The 14,393-nt window shown below is 41.1% G+C and overlaps 1 long non-coding RNA gene across 1 annotated transcript in view; it reads left to right on the top strand.

The window, feature by feature from the left end:
* The window catches only part of LOC310686572, an 80,142-nt gene extending 70,863 nt beyond the window's left edge, over positions 1-9,279 (top strand). Inside the window, exon 3 of the long non-coding RNA XR_014515999.1 lies at positions 9,202-9,279. This is a non-coding gene — a long non-coding RNA (uncharacterized lncRNA). The remainder of the gene's footprint in view (positions 1-9,201) is intronic.
* The last annotated feature ends 5,114 nt before the right edge of the window (positions 9,280-14,393 follow it).

The raw sequence follows: 14,393 nt of genomic DNA, 5'->3' as shown, positions 1-14,393 counted from the left end.
GGCAAAGTGAAGCTGGTTCACCACATACCAAGTGAAGTAGCACAGTGCTACGGCAACTTCCATGTCTCTGAGCATACCACCGTTGGAGATCCCACACTGGTAGGGCCAAAAGGGGACACGTCAGGCTTTTATGTGTTGCTGGTGGACTGGAGTGGGAGCAGCCAACTCATGGTCCATGAGTAAGGCTTTGCTCAGTAATGGGCCTGTTTGAATTAAGGATTTTTTGTGGGCAGTCCTGCCCTGAGGTGTAGCCAGCCAAAGAGTTTCTCAATGGTTGACAAAGACTGTGTGACCCTACTACTAGCTATTTGAAGTATTCTAATTATGGTTATAAAAAAATTCAAGGAAGAGTGATATCTACCAATAGGAGAAAATGTGGCCCTTCAGATGTGTCTGGACTACAACTCCCATCACACCTGACCATTGGCAATATTGGCTGGCAGTTTATGGGACTTGGCATTAAACAACATATGGAGGGCTGCAAGTTCCAAATCCCTTCATGATACCTCAACATTCTTCACTTGCCTGCTCTTTTCTGGGGACCAAAACAAAAAACCCCAACAAACCCAGGAGATGACCTTTACCTGTTGACCTTCCTGTAAGCTTCCAGAGGCAACTAGCTGGTCACTGCTGGGAAGAGCCTGCTGGACTAAATAAATATTGGTCAAACACAAGAAGTCAATTCTTATATTCTTAGATATGTAATTTTGGAGAAATCTGCCTGACTGCTAACCCTGTGTTTACGTAGACTTGTTTACAAGAACATTATTTTGGCTTTATATAACCGTTGTTTGGCATGAACTTATCTGCCTTGCAATGGAAAATGCAGTGATGCCGGTTATGATGACTGATACATTCCTGTAACCAGCAGAGTTCCCTTTGCTGAGTTAGCCTGAAATGGGATGCCTTGCCTCAAATACAGGGAAGTTAATGAAAAAAGAATTCATCCCAACTTACCAGCTGTATCCCCCTCCCCACTCCTTTTATGCTCATAAAAGAAGAATGAAAATAGCAAAGCAACCCACAGGTTTTAAGAGACTGTGGATCCTGAAGTCTTCTTCTCTTAGTTGAAAAGCAGCTGCTAGTAGTAACATAGCGGTGCTGATGTTTGGAAAATAAAGATTTGTTTGACAGTAAGTTTCTTGATGTGGGTGTGCCAGTCTGCAACACACACACACACACACACACACACACAGAGAGAGAGAGAGAGAGAGAGTGTGCAAGGAACAAAGACACAGGGTCACTCCAGATTGCTATTCTTTGCAATATTATAAGCAAAATGAAGATGGAAGAGTGCTGCTTTCATCCAGTCCTCAGACTCCTAGCCTGCAACATGGGACCCACTTTCACATTTTCACATTTGACTTAGGGCCACTCCAAACTGGTGGGTTTGGGGTTTGTTTGTTTTTGCAAGTGTATTCTGCAATATATTATTGATGCAATAATACAGTGGTACCTCAGGTTACATACGCTTCAGGTTAAATACGCTTCAGGTTACAGATTCCGCTAACCCAGAAATAGTGCTTCAGGTTAAGAACTTTGCTTCAGGATGAGAACAGAAATCATGCTCCGGCGGCACAGCGGCAACAGGAGGCCCCATTAGCTAATGTGGTGCTTCAGGTTAAGAACAGTTTCAGGTTAAGTATGGACCTCCGGAAAGAATTAAGTACTTAACCTGAGGTACCACTGTAGTGTCTTAGCAGTTATGCTGAACTGCTCACCCACCCTTCCATTTTGTTCTGCAGTGCTACCTCAGCATTTCTTCATTATTGCCAGCTGGAGGAGCACTCCTGTGTTATAATGCTACAAAAGTTGGACAAAATAAAAAAAAAAGGGAACATTTGTAGTATAAAAAGTTACAGGATTACAGCAGGAAGTTCTAGGATATGCACCAATTGGAACAAAGCAATATGTCTTCCTTCACCCAAAGTCTTTTTCAGGCACAAACAGTATTGAAAGTGGATCACGTGATATCAGCAACATTGGCTTCTGCCAGAAGAATATCTGCAGGCGGCAACTTCTTGCCTCTCCCTCTCCATCAGCAGCAATCATTTCCGAGGACAGGATTGGGTGGAGAAGCAATTGTGCTGCCTTCTGGTCCCTCCCCATCTGCCATCAACATTGAAACATTAGGCTTGCAGCCTAACCTTTTAGGAAAGAACTGTATTCTATTTTACATTGGAAAATCTCAACATGTTAATAAAAAAAGGAACATGCCCATATCAAAATAAGTACATTTCAAAACTGTTGAGCAACCCCCCCCCCCCACTATTTATTTAATGGCAGACTTGTTTCTGAGGACAAAACGCATCATCTGGGCATTATTGAACTGATCTCTTTTTTTAAAGAGTTTTTTTTCCAAAGTTTCTCTTATAACACTTCCAATGATGTGGAATGTTGGAAGAACAGATAAAAGGAAGTACTTCACACAACACATAGTTAAGCTATGGAACTTGATCTCTTAGCAGAATAATTGAGACAACATCAAAAAACAAACAAACAACCATTCAAAAAGGTACAATGTCTTTCTTATCACACTTTATTAAATCTCAAGGACATACATTAATTACAACAAATAATTAGTATTTTACCGCACAGAAAAGTGATTATATTCACGAACATATATATTTTATTTACTCTTCAATTGGTGGAATCCATTTATCGTTAAGATGTTCTCCTCTTGTCTACCATCTGTCACACTAATCAATTCCGTAAGTTTATATTGCCGCCTTGAAAAAAATTGCTGACTACTCTTTCAGTTACGATGGGGACCCAGTTTTCCATTTCTGTGAAAAATCCAGATGAGCAGCTACTGTGAGATTCTATATTAACTCCTTATGGTATATTTGTTGATCTAAATATCCTAATGAAATTATCAGGGGGTCTAATGAGAAAGTATAAGGTGTCATTAAAGATACTGTCTTCATCACATCTCCACAAAAGATTTTAATTATTGAATGAGTCCACCAAATATCTTTCATATCAGCCCTTGAATGCCCACATCTCCAAACGCTTTCCATCACAAGTAGTGTAACTTTTACTCAGTCATTATGGAAACATACTATTGACTGAGCAGTTTATAGTGATTTTGTCTAGTTTAGAATTATTGTTATTTCCTGAGTTAACCCACCATTCTTTTTCAGATATTTGTCTGTGAACAAGTGTTGGTGGTGTTTACTGTTAGAGGAGAAATTATTGGCCCACATAGTCGCTTCTGAATAAATGTGGATAACAAATAATCCTTTCTGTAGTTCTGCCTGTCCTGAGACCAATGAAATAAGATATGTTGGAATTTGGGAATAGGTAACTGAAAGAAAAGGTTGATGAGGGATGGAAGTTGATACTCAGAAGACAGAATTCTTAGCTGGTAAAAATTAGCACAACTTTTAAAAGAAGTTTCTTTTATTTTTTTGCACTAGTGAGCATCTGGGCAAATAATGAAATCCAAGATATAAAACCTAAGGTAGATCCAGTTCTGTAATGCCCTGATAGAAACCCCTTAAACTACTGCAGAGTGAATACTGTCAGAAAAATAAAACCAGACCAAATAATACACCCCATTTTAACTTTGCATCAGAAAGAAGACATAATTAAATGCAAAAAAAAATAAATGTGCACAAGTGAAAAAATGAGAATAATACAATTCAAGATGTTGAAATGACAGACAAGTGAATCACCAATTAGAGAATATTACAAAGAAAGAAAGGATAGAAAATGAAATGAAATGACCACAACATTCCACAGACAGCACATCATGTAAATTGGTGGTTGTGAGAGCGTGAGCAGCATCGAGGCAAATCAGAAGAAGGAAAATGTAATCAACAGAAGGAATGAGTTCTATATATTGACCCCATCACGTATAATGTCTTATTAGCAGCCAAACCATGAATGACATTCATACCCAGAATCATTGCAAATGATGAATTAATTTCAGTTTTGGAATCCTCCTAAGTGACACAATCCTGAGCAAAGGAACAGCTGATTGCAATAAAGAGATCACAAAAAGTGGAAGTGCCAAAATAGCTTAATTTACTGCAAGTCACTATTGTATTAAGAATCTGGTAAGGCTACATTCTACAGACTTAACCCTGAACAGGCCAAATGAATCAGATTATATAAATTATGAAAAAGTTGTTTGGTTTAGAGATGGAAAAGAACAGAATTGTGTTGAATATTGGGCGGGGGGGGGGGGGGAGAAGGAGTCCCAGGCTTTACATTTGTTCTTGGAAGAGGGTCTGCAGAGCAACGCTCCAAACATAAGATGAGCCTGCAGGATCAGGCCAATGGCCCATCTAGTCCAGTATCCTGTTCTCACAGTGGCCTCCAATTTGAACATGAATGGAACAGCACTCTGCCCACTTGCAATTCCCATGGCACCTCTGAAAGAGGCGGTAGAACATAGCAATAATGGCTAATTCTCTTTTAAACCCATACAAGTTGGTAGCTATCACTGCTTCCTGTGTAAGATGGTTCTATCATTTACTATGAGCACTATTTACAGTGGTTCTAGTCCTATCTAATGGACTGAGTTCAGAGAGTGGCATTGGGAGAATACTTTTGGGCGTAGCAGTTATGTTATGGGATGCTTCTGAGTAGACATGTTATGTTATGGGCTGCAGAAGGCACTATTTTATACCCCATGCTATTTAACATCTATTTGAAGCCTCTGGGAGTGGTCACTAGGGGTTTGGGGTCAAGGTGCCAACAGTATGCAGATGGCACTCAGCTTTTATTTCTCCATAACATCTAAATCAGGAAAGGATGTGCAGGCCCTGGAACAGTGCCTGGATGCAGTGGTGCGACGGGTGAGGGAAACTAAGTTGTGCATCAGTGGAGGCACTGAGAGTGTTTCCTGTGTCCGAGAAATTGGTCAGTTGCCTGCCTTCGGTGGGGTTGTGCTTCCTGTGAGGCAACAGGTATGCAGTCTGGGGCTGTTTTTGCATCTCACTTTGTCACTGGAGTCCCAGAAAGGCTCAGTGGCTAGAAGCGCCTTTTACCAGATGGAGGGGTGGACTTTGGTAATATGGCACCTTGAGCAAGTACAAAATTCAGTGCCCCCCAAATATTTCATGTTTTCGTACTTTTAATAGGTACCCATATAAATATAGGAATGATGAGGATGATTTGCAATCCCGTGGCTTGGCATCTTGTACAGGGGAACCAACCCCACCGCCCTAAATCCGGCACTGCCAGGTGTTACAACAACTACATAGTGGTAGAACTTGGCCTTCCATTTTGTATCTTAGTTTAGTGGTGTGTATGTTTGTTATATACTAAGCTTGGATCCTAGAACAATAGGCAGGTAAGATCCTAGGATGCAACAACTGATTGGCTTGCAGGAGAAGACTAATCAGGCTCCAAGAGAAAGTTAATCAGCCTATTAGGCTGATAGTATCGTAGAATGCAACAAATGATTGGCCTGCAGGAAAAGACCAATCATGCTCCAGGAGGGAAGCAGAATCAGCCAATCAGACGGGACTCATTGTGTAAATAATGTATATAAAAGCCTGAGGTTTTGGGGAAAATTCAATTACTGTTTTACAAGCTGCAATAAAGAGCATGAAATCACTCCAAGTATATTTCAGTGTTCTACCATCCAGTGGAATATTATTGTGATATTTAGTACTGGGTGTATTTGGTGTTAGGGGAGGTGTAGTACCTCTGGTGTGGGACACATCATGTTCCTTCAGGGATAGTTTGTCCACCTTTGGTCCCCACTCTGCACTCAGCTCTCTCCTGTGGCTCCTAGAAGCTGTCAGCCTGCAACAGTGGCCACACCCGGGAACAACAACTGGCCTGCTAAACCAGGTCAGGGTAGCTGATGGGTCTCAAACCCTCAGAGAGCTAGGGATTTTCTCTGCATGCAAAGACAGGCTCCAGTGGATAGAGTGGATGAGACCAATAGTGGGTCCAAGCATAGGAGCAGTTCCTATGGCCCAAGGGGTCTGTGCCCCCCCAATAAAATATTTGAGGGGGCGAAGCCCCCCAAAGTTGATGGACATTTGCCATTCAAGTGATGTGTGTGCACTGCATCTTGTGATTGCTTATGCCTAGTCATCGTCCCCCCAATTTTATTAAAGTTGGCACCCCTGGGTCCAACAGTCAAGAAGATAGTTTCTGTATGTGCTTTAGAGGGAAATGAGGGACAGACGGGTCTAGTCTACCTGGGAAGGCAGCCCGTATAAGAGAAGGAAAACTCTGATCCTAAACCTCTGCTGCCTTGTGGGATATATTTGGGAGAAGAAAAGGCTACACAAATATAGAGTGGAATTCCTAAGATGCTTGGTTGGCAAGCTGTGCATCTCCTTCTGACAACTCCTGTTGCCAAGCTTGTGCCAAACATATTGTTCTGCTTTCCTTTGGACCACATTAGTGAGGCCAAGAATGGGATCTTCTCATCTGGGCAGTCTAGGACCTCCATACAAACTGCCCAGGCTTGTGCCCTGGGTGAGTCACTTCGGTGCTACTAATGCAGCAGTTTAACTTCATCCCCACAGGTGCACTCCATTGTCTCTCAAGATAGACTAGGAGTCAGCAACCTTTTTCAGCTGTGGACCGGTCCACCGTCCCTCAGACCATGTGGTGGGCTGGACTATATTTTTTTCGGGGGGGGGGGGAATGAACGAATTCCTATGCCCCACAAATAATCCATAGATGTATTTTAAATAAAACCACACATTCTACTCTTGTAAAAACATGCTGATTCCCGGACCGTCTGCAGGCCAGACTGAGAAGGTGATTGGGCCGCATCCGGCCCCTGGGCCTTAGGTTGCCTACCCCTGAGATAGACCTACAACAATTCTGTATATAAAAGAATAAACATGTTTTGTTTTGTTTTTAAAATATCAAACACCTAGCAACTTTCTGTTGTTGACTTTTCTCCGGCATGTCTTCCACTGTTAGCAGAGGAGGATCTGTGAGTGTTCTGGGAATCAGAGTATTGTGGCTTCAAGAATTATCTGCTTAATCTGCAGTCTTGGTGAAAACGTGTTAAGAGAATTTTCCAGGGAACATAGTCACAGTGTTCTGCCAGCACAGTTTGGTCTTATGCCACATGTGTGCTTCTTACATGAGAAGGCTTTGCCAAATTTCTTCATTATTATCAAAGTAGAATTTTTATGATTCTGGCATTATCTTACCCTCCTTGAGAATTATAATTCCCTTTTTTAAAATAATAATAATAATTGCCTTTAAATCAGAGAGCGTGTTGTCTCCTACATACTTCCATCTTCCAGCAGCATACAAATCAGTCTGGCTAACCTGATCCAAAAACACTCAGACATACCCCACTCACCCACAAAAACAAATCTCACTACAGCCAACCAAAGACAACCAACCACACCCTAGGCCACCCCCAACCTCTCTCACCACCAAGGAAATACAACAAGTGAATAGTAAGAGAACCCGCACAAGTGACGCTGCCACAAAATCCCCCATATACACTTAGTAGAATAATAGAAGCATTGCCACCCAACCCCACCCCACTCACCATTCCCCCCTCTTTACTCCCTAACCTAACACTGTACATAACACTAATGTCTCACAACAAATGAAACTGATCCATAGAAAACGCAACTTGAAAAAAGAGACAATGCGCATATTTTTGTAATCATATCTATATATATATAGAGAGAGAGAGAGAGATACTTTCTTTATCAACTAGCATCTAACCCATTTTGTAAAATACTATTTTTACAGGTGTCATTGTCTGCTGTCAAAATTCCATAGCTCATAGTGAAGGCAAAGTAGTTGAGAATGTAAACCGTTTCACTCCCTGTGTGCTCGTTTCACACCAGACGAATGTATTTAATTTTCAGTGATCTTTTTGATGGTTTTACGGGCTTTCTTTAGATTAATTCTAACAGATTGGGAGGAGAGTCTTGTGCTAGATTGCCATGCTTGCTTGGTGGTGTCACCACTCTCTCTGTGTTAGTATCAATTGTTAATATCACTGTAGTCAATTTGTTGAGTTTGATTTAAGGGTTCCATTTAAGGTTTTACTGTTCCACCCTATATCTGTTTTATTTTAGCCACAGCTAGAACTCAGGCCCCTCATTGACCCACACCACCAGCACTTGTCCTGGTGGCTGCTGTTTTCCCTGCAGGTGGGGTTGCCACACACTGCCATCTCTTTGAGAAGTGTTGGACCTTTTCCCTATTTTGAACTGGGACCCAATGAGAAGTCATCCATCCACAAACACCAAAAGAAAGTTAAGCTTTGGGGAAGGAATGCAGGGAGGTGAGGGAACCAGCTAGTAACAGATTTTGTTCTGTGAACCACCCTGAGACCTTCGGGTGTAGGGCGGTATATTATTATTATTAATAATAATAATAATAATAATAATAATAATAATGGGCAAGTCAAGTGTAATTCTTGGATTTAAAGTGGTACAGACTGTGATCATAATAGAACTAATTCAAAATTGAAAGAGCATACATCTGAGCAAATGTGTTTTGAGTCAAAGTGTACAGTGTATTCATGGCTTTTCATTTCTTGATTAGATACTATGCATTAAAGGAGAATGCCTGAGGATGAATAGTGTATAAAATATCCAAGGCATGAGGGTGAAAATGGGGAAAGAAGGAAAGAAGGAGGCCTAGGAAAGAAGGAAATATAAAGAATCATTTCCTGTTCTCTTTTACATACCTGGACACCAGATTTTCAGAGTTCTTCTTCCTCAGAGATGAGCAGAGGAAGCCATAAACCAAAATTATTTGCTCTTTAGCAGACTTTACGATCAATTTTTCTGAAGCCATTTCTGTGCTAGGTCATGTCTGTGCCTAAAATGGCTGCCTATACACTTGCATTTGGAACATATGTATTCATTTTAGAAATGCAATACATAGATACATGTGCCAATATTGCTATTTGCATACAAATAAAATTTCATTCCTATATATGCACTTTGCACAGCCAGTTTCAATGTAACTTTTAAAATGAAATTGTTTCCAGAATGATTTGTGTACTTCTATAACGTAGAGCCTGTAGAAGATAATCTTAAAAAGTAATATGCTGTTCTTGACCTTTATTCAGACCTAATCTAGATGACTGGGAACATAGGAAGTTGCTGTCTACCAGGCCCATATAGTCCAATACTGTCTACTTTGAAGAGGCAAGAGTTTTCCAGGTTTTTACACAGAGGTGTTTCCTCCATAGCCTAAATGTGTACTTTACTCCTGATCTATGCCCTCTCCCCAAAGGCAGATGCATGACCCTGGTGTGATTTCAACACAAAGACTTCCATCTGGAGTCACATGTGCTACCAATGCATCCCAAGGGCCGTACCAAATCATCTATTAAGGTAAACTGAAACGCTTTCTCTGTTGTCTCTTAAGAGTCTTCAATCAAATTGGTACTGTGGATCTTCTCATAGCTGACAATCACGTGACATAGCAACTAGATTGTCCCATTCCATGGCCAAATCAATTTCCATTGCTTTGAAAACGATGATAATTGCTCAAACATAAAAAGGGGGGAAATGGTTCTGGCTGCAAAATGTAAAAACCAAACCAAACCAAACCAAAAACAGCTTTGCTGTGCAGCCAGCTGTGAATTTGCTGCATGTTAAGGCCAGTTTGGGGGCTTGTGCTGCCTCTTCATTTCCCTTAAGATGGTAGATGCTTTCAAATAATGGAGAGCTTTCCACCATTTTTGTAAAGACTTCGCAGTGGGTTGCTTAGATGCAGGACAATACATCTATTTGTCAGTCCTACCAGTGTTATCCATAGTATTTCACTCATACTGTACGCGTCATGTGCATCTACTTTTGTCATTATTTTCTAGATCTTGGAAATAACAGGAATTGGCTGCTACTGAAATATTTAAAATGGTACATATGCTACATATACTAGTGTTATAAGCTCTGAGGTGCATGTCTTTTTCATGGAGCTCTAACAGTGTTGGTTTCTGATTGTGTGTGTCCAAAGTCTCTTACACACTTTTCATCCATGTAGAATATGATCTGCAAAGCTGTGCATGATGAGACTATTCCTTAGACTCCTCAGCAGGGTTGTAGCTACTCAGTAAAATATTAGTTAAAAACTCAGTAACACATTACAAAAGAGTACTACACCAATTCTTACATAACATTTAGCCTGTTTAGCATTCTCTGTATCCATTAGCTGTGATTAGCAATTGGAATGGACAGATGAGGCTTTCCTGTAGTAGAATGGGAGTCATGACGTCATTATCTGTAGACCTTGGGAGGTTAGAGGTGTATTTAGATGCAAGCCCCTCCAGACTGTGTGATCTGTGGGGCTGAATATGGAATGCCTTTGGGACTAACTAGTCTCACCCACCAGGAATTGTATGTTCCAGGGCTGGGACTCATCTTAAGAGTGGGGCTCAGGTAAGTGTTTATGATCTAGTCATGCCCTTGTCCTGAGCAAGGTGGCTTGCTCAAGTTGAATTGGGTTACTTCCATAGCATTTACCTTCCACTGACATCATAACTGAATAATATGTGGTCCTACTTCATGCCCACTTACTTTTGTCTTGCCTCCTATTTACCTACTCCAGACACAATTTCTGTTTGTAGACATTAGTGCTGTCACAGCTGAGAATGAAAGCAAGGCTCTTAAAAAACATCCCTTGGGTTCTTCTGATTTTTGTAATGTTCAGTGAGACATTTCCCTATAAAAAACACAAGATGGTGGTTGACTTCCTGGCATTCCTGGATATATATATATTAATTCTGTTTTAGTCTGGCTTCTAGAAATAAAATACCTTTGGTGATAAACTGAAACTGAGTAGAACAAACAGAAGTACTGTTGGATTATGGTGGTTTATCAAGAAATGGAAGTTCTGTCATTTATGGGAATGTTTTCACTTAAAAATAAGATTCCACATTGTTGATTGGCTCAAGTGACACCCATACCTCATAGTACTTTTCATCAACTTCAGTTGATGCACCTTCCTGGAGAAATGATCTGGCCACAATTTTCTATACATGAAGAAACACCTGACACACACTGTATATGAATCTGCCTTTGAAATGTGTTCAGAAGGCACAGAATAAGAGAGGAAGTTACCTAGTTTGTTGTACAAGAGCAGCAAATCCACTTTAATTGTTCAACTTACATTTGCCAGTATATGACTGAATCCCATCCACAAAATAGTGACAGTTTGGAAACAACTTAAGTGTGCATATGATTTTAGCCTTTGAGGTTTTTTGAGTAAGCTAAAATGTGTGATATCATTGCGCTAAGCCTTCTGAAAGATGTCAGAATGAAGTATAAAGAGACATGGATTCCTGAAGATCAAGGTCATGAAAAGCTGGGGATAATTTTTGCTTTAGCTTTCATAGACCTTGTGTTAAAACATGGAGTAGTCAGAAATACTCTGGAGAAACATTTCCGCTGTGGTTACAGTACATCTGTGACAGGGTTCAGTTATTGGGTGAACTGTATGCTTGGGATCTGTAAAAATGCCTCTAAGTTTTTAGGAGAAAAATAAAATGAATGCAATCTGTGTCATTTAACTATCTGCAGCGAACAATAAAATGGGTACAAAGGGGGCAATTCATTCCCATATGGAAATCCTATATGGTTTTCTGTGTTTTTAGACACTTGCTTAAAAATATTGTATACATTTAAAATATCTCTCCATGCATAATATTATAAAATGTTTCAAAGCTGACCTGCGTTCAGGATATATACATTGTTATTATTGTTCTTCTTATATCATCATCCAACACTAGAAATACTCAGAGTAGGCCTATTGAAATTAATGGACTTACTTAAGCCTATTGATTTAAATGGGTCTATTCTGAATATGATGAATGTTATATTTCACTAATTATTTTTAAACCACCCTTCAGCCCAGAGGTGGGTGAGTATACAGATGTAATCAATAAAATACAGCATATCAAAAACATTATTAAAACTATAAAAGCAATTAATATCAGCAACACACAGGCCACATTCATACATTCAGAGCACTATGATACCACTTTTAACAGTCATGCCCCCTAAAAAATAAATACTGGAAGCTGAGAGTTGTTAGGACACCTCTATTCCCCTCACTGAACTAAAGTGATTTAACAATAATCCTTCTGAGAATTATAAGGTCTGGGAGGTCCTAACAAATCTCAGCAATAAACTGCAGCTCATAATGTGTTATGTCCAAATGTTTTGTAAAAAAAACCTTGTGGTAGATAACTAAGAAGAAAAAAAACATTCATAGCAAGAGGAGATTCTGCTAGAAAGCATGAGCTTTCTGTTGGTAATAGCTGTTTGACAGTGGAATGGACTCCTTCAGAAGGTGGTGGGCTTGCCTTCACTGGATTTTTTAAAACAGAGATTGGATGGCCATTTGGCAGGTGTTCCCCATCAGAGATCCTACCGCTCCCCTAACACCCCATACTTCTATGCCATTATCAAAGGAGATCCCTCAGTCACAGAAGATCTGTCGCTTCACATTCTAGGAGTCTTACACCAAGAGTTCTGGAGTCATCCTAATTTGTTTGCATGACAATAACTGGCTCATATAATATTTTGAAGTCTAATCCCACTCAGTCATAGCAAAATGTAACAGGGATGGGGAAAGAGAGAGAGAAATCATATGTTCTTAGTTTTGTTGAAATTTGAGCAACATTTTATAAACATGTGAATGGAAGAGCTGACCTTAAATGGACGAGGACTTGTTAGGCAACCAGTATCTATCTATGATACCCCTTAAATGTTGGCAAAGTAAATGCCGATTAGGCAGCTGTCATGTCCACGAATTGACTTATGCCTTCCCTTCATGTAACCAAATCACTAGTTTCATAGTACTTCCTGGGAAGAGCCTGAGATCTCCAAAACACACAAGCCCCTATCCAGCTTCCTGACTGTAGGTAACGCTGCAGTCATTTTGGATTAGCGATAAACGGTAATGAAATTGGAAACAGGCTCTCTCCGGCTTTACATAAGAATCTGCAAAAGCATGAATACTTGAACCCAGAAAGTGTGATTCCAATTCAAACATCATAAAATAATACACAGTGCATGCTTAACTGCATGCAAGGCCATGTGAACATAATAAATGACATTGCCAGATGCCCAAGACAAATATGGTTTCAGCACTCAAATGTGCAGAAATTTTGACTGTGCCTACCTACACTGCTGGTGAGGCTTATTGTTAGAAGCAGTAATCTATTATTATTACTATTATTAATTATTATTAGTCACATGTTGCTTGCCATTAGGTTGTGGTACTATCCACTTGTTCCTGAGAATGTCAAGCCCCAGCTATGATAGCTATGACTCACTTTGCCCCATTCCCAACACACATCTACACTGTGCTTATGCAATGTGCCTATGTGCATACAGTACATTACAAGCAGACACTGAAAGGCACATAGTGTGGAGGAGAAAGTCTGTGTCGTGAACTGGCAGGATGACAGGGAAGAGGAAGAGGAAGAAGAAGATCCTGGTGAGGGGGTGTATCTGGGTGTTGGAAATACTGTGGCAAGCAGGGAATGGGGAAAGGAGTATTCAAAGGGTGATGGAGGATGGCAAAGGGATGGGGGGTCAGTGCACAGGAACCAGAACTGCAGGACCCACCACAAGAGCCAGAGGGGCCCCTGTCTACAGCGGGCTCTGAGGCATAGGGAATAGCAGGAGGGGCACTACAGGAGGTTGAAGGGGGCAAGGGCTCACCTTCCAGCTCTTTAGCTGGCCAGGTGGGGCTCACTAGCTCTGGGAGGAGCTGTGTGATTCCTCAGCTGGAGTAGGCTTGGAACAGGTGAGAGTCCCATGCCTCATCGAGCCCAGATGCTGCAGTCGCCAGGCAAAGTACGAAAGGGAAGCAGAGCTGAAGTGCTAGGTCTGCTTAATTGCGTGTGTTGATGGACCTTGACTAGGACCTCTATAGGACTGTGCTTCGGGTCTGACTCTGGACTGTATCCCAACTGTTAGACTTTAAACTGGGCTACTTGAATTGACTCTGGACTGTGTTTCCTGACCTTTGGGTTTTGGATTTTGCTTGTGTGTATTGACCCCTGGATTTTGAAGTTTGGAATTGACCTACTGACTTGCTGTCTGGCAGGACTGGGGTTCAGGACAGTCTGCCATTGCAATGCTATCTCTTGTTCTTGGTGCATTTGATGAAAAGCTGTACTTCAGAAAGAATCTAGCTTCTGTGATTCATTTGCCAAGTTAGCCTATTTTCTATACTATCAGATAGTTCTGAACAAGGGTGGCTCACTTGTGCCCTCAGGGCTGCCCTTAGCCAGTATGGCCAATGGTCAGAGATGATGGGAGTTGTAGTATCCAAACAGTAGTGGCCAGTGTGGTGGGGCAGAGCTGTGGAGCTACCCTTGCATCTCTGGCGCTGATGCAGCCTACCTGGGCAGGGCTGGGGCAGAGCAGGGTAGTGGCAGAGGCAGATATGGGGAAGTGCAACCAGTTTGG

This window comes from Podarcis liolepis (assembly GCF_965112155.1).
Source record: "Podarcis liolepis genome assembly, chromosome: 9".
In the NCBI taxonomy this organism is placed as follows: Eukaryota; Metazoa; Chordata; class Lepidosauria; order Squamata; family Lacertidae; genus Podarcis; species Podarcis liolepis.
This window is presented reverse-complemented; position numbering and strand designations above follow the sequence as displayed.